This window comes from Dipodomys merriami, unplaced genomic scaffold, assembly GCF_024711535.1.
Source record: "Dipodomys merriami isolate MVZ:Mamm:240054 unplaced genomic scaffold, mDipMer1.0.p SCAF_1391, whole genome shotgun sequence".
In the NCBI taxonomy this organism is placed as follows: Eukaryota; Metazoa; Chordata; class Mammalia; order Rodentia; family Heteromyidae; genus Dipodomys; species Dipodomys merriami.
The window spans coordinates 95,340-102,650 of record NW_027202706.1 but is presented as its reverse complement, the minus strand read 5'-3'; the positions used below and the strand labels follow the sequence as shown (position 1 = coordinate 102,650).

At 46.8% G+C, this 7,311-nt stretch overlaps 1 long non-coding RNA gene across 1 annotated transcript; it reads right to left on the bottom strand.

The window, feature by feature from the left end:
* Positions 1-2,153: 2,153 nt before the first annotated feature.
* LOC138825658 (uncharacterized) lies at positions 2,154-6,880 on the bottom strand. Its single transcript, XR_011371460.1, has 3 exons — positions 6,596-6,880; positions 6,112-6,201; positions 2,154-5,304 (listed from the first exon to the last, which is right to left on the bottom strand). It is a non-coding gene; the product is annotated as an uncharacterized lncRNA (long non-coding RNA).
* Positions 6,881-7,311: the final 431 nt, after the last annotated feature.

The following is a 7,311-nucleotide window of genomic DNA, read 5'->3' as shown; positions in this document are numbered from 1 at the left end:
CCTATCTCCACCATTCCCTACGAATATTCTCATCACTTCTTTCAGAGAATTCTGAAAGAATTGATGAGTGAGAAAGAACTTCTCACTCCTATCAGAGGACTGAAGAAGCACAGGTCCTGAGAAGTCAGGTGCCTTGGTCCTTCAAGTTCTATGAAATAGACGTCTAGATTTCTCCACATCTATTCCTGCATTGCCTGGTTTGGCTTTTGTTTGGAGCAAAATGCTAAGCAACAAAGCTTCCTCAAGCAGTCTTCTCTTCTGGGGGGGGGCGGGGTGAATGTGTGGAGCCCCAGTTGCTAAGAATAGCTCAGAACACCTTGGAAGGAGCTCTGGATCTGAAAGGAAGCCCACTGTGGAGTGTATCTCCTTCTCCCCAACCCATCTGTCATTATGAATTTCCAAAAGCGCATCAGAGATGGTTCGATGTGTGGAGGCATGTCTTTCCTCCTATTTCCTTTCAAACACTCAGCTACGCCAACTATTTTTCCTTCTCCAGTGAGGTGCATTTTGGTAACTGGATGATGGATAGACCTTACAGAATCCTCTAAGGAAGAAAGAAAGCAGCAAGAGCCAGGAAAACTTGCCGAAAACAGCAAAGAAATGTAGGCAGTTCCCAAAGGAAGACTTCTTTAACCATATACAGAAAAGCACAACTTTCAATTCACATGACTTTCCCCAACTTTTGTTTTCTAAACTAGGTAACAAAGATTAGAGTGCCAAAAATGACTGGAGGAAATTTTTGTGGGAATGCATGGGTATGGAAACACACTGCGCGGAAGGAGTGCAATCATCCTGAAAGTCTCCATTTCCAAGTCTTTGCAAACTCAAACTCAGGGGCTCTGTTGTCTAATACACAGATAAGCTTCCAAGAAGAGTTTTTGTATTTCAAAGAAAACTCTCCAACAATGATTGTTTCTTAAAAACAAAAATAGAAGTAATTATCTATGGGTTATAGAGTGTGGTTGTTTAAAATTATTTTTCTTATTTGTTCATAACAAATAAGAAAACATGACTTTTTTATTAGTATTTTGATGGGGTTGCACCCAGGGTAACAATTCCAGAAGTCAGGTTACAAGTACAATGCTTCCTGGGCGACGCCACCCCTTCCTTCTCGTTCCCCATGCCCCCCTCCCATCCCTTATTTGTGGAGCTGCTGCTCTGTCTGGAGACAATAGGAGGAACTAGTTGTGGCCAGAACAAGTCAAGCCTTGTGCCTTCGTGGAGTTTAATATAGTCTCTACTTGAGAAAATCATAAACTTACGTCATAAGGGCAACTTGTTACCTAGGTGCCAAAGCAAGCTAAGGTGTCCCAGGCACATGGGACGGACCAACCAACCTGTCCACAGCTGTGCCCCAAGCTGATTTCCATCCTCACTGCTCAAAAACCTCACAAAATCCAAATGTGTCTATGATAGTCACTGCCTGAAAACAGATACACTGAAGCTACATAGTCCAGTCCTCCACCCACTCATCAGGAGCTATGCCTGCCCCTAAGCACAGAGTCATTACCAGTCCTGATTCCTGACCAGTTCTGACCTTGCTTGGCCTCACACTGCCATTTGCTGATGACCAGGGTCCCTTCCATTTACAGCAGCCATGAGGATGTGTCTGCAGTGAGCCTCCAGCAGGACTCCAAGGAGTTGGGGGGGGGGAGGGAGAATGAGTGCCATGGGCAGCTGACATTAATGATCCAAGTATGCATGAGAGGTGCTGATGGGTCAGCCTGGAAGCCGTATTTGAAAAATAAATAAAGCAAAAAAGGGCCGGAGGCATTGCTCAGATGATATAACTTCTGTCTAGTAAGGGCATGGCCCTGACTTCAAAGCCTAGCATGCAAAGAAAAACAAAATGATGGCAGTCATGTCCTGACCCTTTCACTGTCTGTTACGCAGTGCTGGGCTGTGTGACCCCAATGGGCTGTGACTCACAGCCTGCCTCTGGGACTGGAAGCCTAGACTTCAATCTGGTGGCCTCATGCTCTTCCTTAGCGTTTTCTTCCAAAGCTGGCATTTTACCACTTGAACCACACTTCTACTTGAGCTGGCATTTTTGCTGCCAGATAGTAAAAAAGAAAAAAGAAAAAGAAAACCCAGAAGTACTTAGTCCTTAACAATGGTAAGGAAATAAAAATAACACTTTATTTAATCCATCATGCCATTTAAATGTAGTTTATCTACCCAGAAAACAAACACAAGTACTTCCCAGGTGAAAAAGGTGAACTATGTCCTTTGTCATGTAAATTTGTGTTCCCCCCCCACCACTACCACTGTCAACATAAGAAAAGGAGTGAGCGCTGGAGAATCATCCCATCAAATCAGACCAGGTGAAGACTAAGTTGCTGCTCCAGGCCCAGGACTAGAGAGAGGTGAATGCGGAAGGAACTCCATTTCATATTGCACATTGGCGTGAATGCAGTCTCAGAGAGTGAGCTTGGATGCCCTGCTGTTGAAACTCCAATAAGAAGAGGACAATGCAACTCCATTAGTCACCACCCTGCCTCTGGACATTTCCATCCTTTCATTAAAAATGAAGCTGGCAAAAGCAGAACTCTACCCCAAGAACAGTCACGATGTTATTTTCAAGCGCGTTCCTCCCTTGCTTTTCCTTCCGCGGGGCCCTGGACAGCCAGAATAGAGCTCCTCCCCATCAGGCTTCACAGTGGCCCTGTGGAGTGCACAGAGGTGTCCTGAGGAGCAGCGAGCAGGTGTGGGACCAGATCTCTTCTCCCAGCCTCCCTCTCCAGTCCCCTCTCCTTCCCATCTCCAACTGCATTCTAAATCCCAATGGCCTAAATTAGCCCTGGGGTACAGGTCACACCAAGAGCAGAGAGGGGGTACAGGTCACACCAAAAACAGAGAAGGGATACAAGTCACACTACCAAGAGCAGAGAGGGGATAGAGTCATACCAAGAGCAGAGAGGAGGTACAGGTTAAACACTGAGAATAGAGAGGGGTACAGGTCACACCACTGTGAGCAGAGAGCATCCTATGGGGAGGGGAGAAGATGGCACCCACCAAGGCTGATGAGCAGGAAACCAAACCACACTCCCGCAAACAACCACACACACACACCAAACAACCACACACACACACCCCAAACAATCATAAACATCCCAAACAACCACACACATCCCAAACAACTACACACATCCCAAACAACCACACACACCACAAACAACCACACACATCCCAAACCACACACTTCCCAAACAACTACACACACCCCAAACAACCACACATACCCCAACCACACACACCCCAAACAACCACACACACCAAACTCAGCAGCATTGCTGTTTTGAGACACATCTGCCTGGATAGTCTTCCATCTCCATGGACCAAGAGTGAGGCTAAGGCTTTGGGCCTAGTCAGGGCTTGGACCTCGACTGTCAATAAATAAGCCATATATGCTGCTCATCCGATGATGTCAATTCGCCAACACAATCACTGGGTGCATCTAAGGTTTGGGCTCAGTAGGATAACAGTGGGACAATACATCCTCAGCTACATGCTGGTGGCTGGCACCTATCATCTCAGCTACTTAGCAGGCTGACATTAGAAGGATCAAGGTTCTAGGACAGACCGGGCAGAAAGGTCCACAAGACACTGTTTCTGGGGGAGAAAAACAGTGCGGTGACATGGGCCCGGGAGTCCAACATCACCAGTGAACCTAGAGGAGGTGGATTCAGACACAGTCATACAACATTGGCAGAAAGCAAAGGAACCTAGAGGCAAGGTTCAAGTGGTAAAGCATCCGTATAACAAGTGCAAGGCTCTGAGTTTAAACCCTAGGATCACCAAAATTTTGAACAGCAAAAATGAGCAAAATGTGCTCATTTTAGGGCTTGTCCTGAGTCAAACCCCAGCATACAGGCTTGCATAACCCTCATTGCAACCTTGTGTGTGTTTACTTGACGTCTGAGAAAGAGTGGCTCCAAACCCAGAAACACTTTGCGATTCTACAGATGGAACTCAATCCCAGCTCCCTAAAAAGAGCTGTGGGTGAAGTGTGTCCTTTCTCCTCTGGACCAGGGTTGACATGGTCTCAAGGCCTGGCCCGGCCACATCTGTGACATTCACGGGTCAGTGAGTGTGGCCCTGTGTGTGCTCTCTCTACCTCTGTGGTTCAGACAGTTAACATGTCCTAGAATTCCAGGTTTTGAGCCAGGTGGCCTGATGTCCCCACCTGGCACATCAAGACACTTACATTTCAGTCTCATCACTTGTGGCCTGAAAATAGCAACACAGTCCAATGTATGGAAAAGAAGAAGGAAGAAAAAGATGGGAACGTCTCCCCCAAAGTTTCAAAGGCTCCTCAAGTTGACAACAGAAGGCAATAGGAGACTCAGCATGAGAATGTGGCACCCAAAATAAAGGCCTTTATCAAAAACTTCCCAGTGGATGGGGAAACTGAGTCTCCAAGAGGCAGACGGTGACCCTAGGCTCTTCCTGCCCAGGGGTAGGTAGAGATGTGGGCTGGAGCTTGAAGTATCTGTGCACCTGTTTTAACCCAGTCAGCACGTGGGTCAGGACACTGGTCCTCTTATACAACATCCTCCACTGCCTCCCCCAGTCTCCAAAAGGTAGGATGTATGCAGGGTGCACAAAGAATCGGCACTGAGAACAGGCAAATCCCTGGGAGCCCACAACACAGATGCTTCAATGTATATTATGTACATCCTGGAAAATCACACATGCTCTTGAAAGTGCAAAGTCAGACTTCCTCTTCCCTCCCTCTCACTTTCCCTCCTCACAGGCTAAGCCTTATGCAGAGGTGATAAAAATCAGCCTCAGGATCCAAACCAATGTCCTCAGTCCTGCAAACCCTTCCAGGAGGCAGGGTGGCAGAGCCAGGCTGCCAGTAGAACACACACACAGACACACACACACACACACACACACACACACAGACACACACACAGACACACACACAAACAGACACACACACAGACACACACACACACACACACACATACACACACACACACCGCTCATCCCAGAGATGGCTTATTGATGCAATTACATGGTTCAAAGCCAGTGGCACCTGACAGGGGAAGAAAAAGACAAAACCAGAAAGGGAGGGATGGCCCCAGCACTACTCCCTTGGGCCGGCTGTACAAGTGCCAAATGCCTTTTCCTTGTGAACCACAGAGGCAGGTGCGGGCCGGCAAGCAGACAGGACCACAGCCCTGGCAACAGGAGGAAGTGGTAGTTGAGGTTTCCCGATAGATCTCCTGATCCTCTCTGGACCTCAGGACCTCTCCTAGGCTCCCCAGTGCTTTCCCTCTCTGGTCTCTGCTTGGCCTGCTCAAGAGGGACAGACAGACAGAAGTTAAAAGAGCAAGATTAGTTTCCTTTCACCCCTAACCCATCTCCTCATCCCTGTCCAGGGGCAGGGAGTACAAAGGTGGACACACAGGGAATCAAGAGCTCCAGGCTGCTGCCATTGGATCAGTGGGAAACTGGGCTGTTTGCATTTCCAAGTGCTGAATGGCCGGCCACTGTGATGTCCATGTTGATAATTCCTGATGCTTTGTATTCCAGCAAATGTTTAATCCCTCACTGATCAATAATCCTCACTCGGCTGTTCTTTTTTCCCTTTTTTAAAGAACCAAATCCCTTTTTACTCTTCAAATCCTTGAATAAAATTAGGCTGCTTTAGCCCTGGATGCGTTATTCCTCAAAGAAGCTGTGTGGTTTCATAACCTCGGTTGGGGTATTTTTAAAGGGACTGCCTAGACACACTTGTTCTTGGTGTCACCTAACTTGTCTCTGCAATTGCTGTGTGTTATAAGCTGGTCTCCTCAGACACTGCTTTCAACACAGATCTACTTTTTTTTTCGCTCAAAAGAAGAAAATAATTCAAAGTGAAGTTATTTGCCCTAACTAAACCAGTGAGTCTAATCTTTGCATTCCTGGCTTACACTTAAGTCCTTCTGTACAACTTGATTTCTACCTTCCATCTATAATTTCTTTCCAAAACCATATTGAAAAGAAAACAGCTCCATTCCTAGGCCATCTTAAGAAGCTGTACTTCTTTCTTAGAGGCACGGCTGAATGTTTTGGAAAATGCACATGACACATGGAAAGAGACAACGGCTCTGTGCTCACAGGGGATGGGCTGGCAGGGGGGTCTCACAATCCACTCCAGGTCCACCAAAGTTCCACAAACAACGGCAACAGAAAGAAACTGCCTTTCATCTGTAGCAGCAACCAAAGCAGCAACTTTCACCAAAGCTAACCCAAGCCAGGAGTACATCCCACACACACCAACCACTTCCACAGTTAGCCCATAAGAGCCCAAGCAGCTCACCACAATATGTATTAGAAAAACACATAATTTGTGGTGGAGAAAGAAGAGTCTCTCATACAAAAAAGAAAAAAAGGGGGGGGGGAAGCTCTTTCAAATGCAATTAACCAAAAGACATATTTCCCCTGTGTTTGTAAAGATCACTCTATGAGAAGCATAGTTTTTGTGTGAGAGGAGGGGGGGGTGGAGAGAAATGGGTTATCCCCACTAGTTAAGAAAGACAATTAAATTACTGGAGATTACCTTCATCATTAAGGAGAATGGGCTTTATTCATATTTACAGACCTAAGCAGACTTCAGTTTCCAGGTCACAAATGAATCTCTTCTCGTCTCAGATGCACATGTGGACACTGACATGGGCTGCTGTTGAGTTGATTGGATAATAATCTTATTCTCAAGCTCCTGCTGGAAAGAAGAGCTCCAGAGGAGGGCAGCAGGGGGAGGGGGAGATGGGTGAGGGAGGGAGGGAGGGAGGGAAGCGAGGAAGGAAGGAAGGAAGGGATAAAAAGAAGAATCCAATCATGTATTCTTCCTGGTTGGAATAAAAACGTAACCCCAGTATCCTGGAAGGGTTTCAAACACAGGCGAACAGTGTGCAGGAGGGTGTGTTAACAGCATGCCTTACCGGTGTGGCCTGCCTGAGACACTCTTAATGAATATTACTTCCTTCCCATTGGCTGTTCCCGCTAGAAACCCAGACCCATCCCTCCTTTCAGAAGTCAGTAATTCAGCTCCAGCCAAAGTCCAGAAAACATGCTCACGCAGGGACAAGGCTCCACCACCGATCCATAACCTTTGTGTCCTACAGTCAACCTGACCAACAGTACATAGGAGTGAATTTTTTCTGCCTTGGGTTGTGTTCCCAGCTTTGTGTCTGTTCTAAACTGAAGGTCCATCAAAGAAAAGAAAAATAGACAGCTTTCTTTAGAGAGAACATGCTGTCCTAAATGCTGGGGAGAAAGAACTTTCTCAATCAGGCTTCCAAAACCAGATCTGAAACG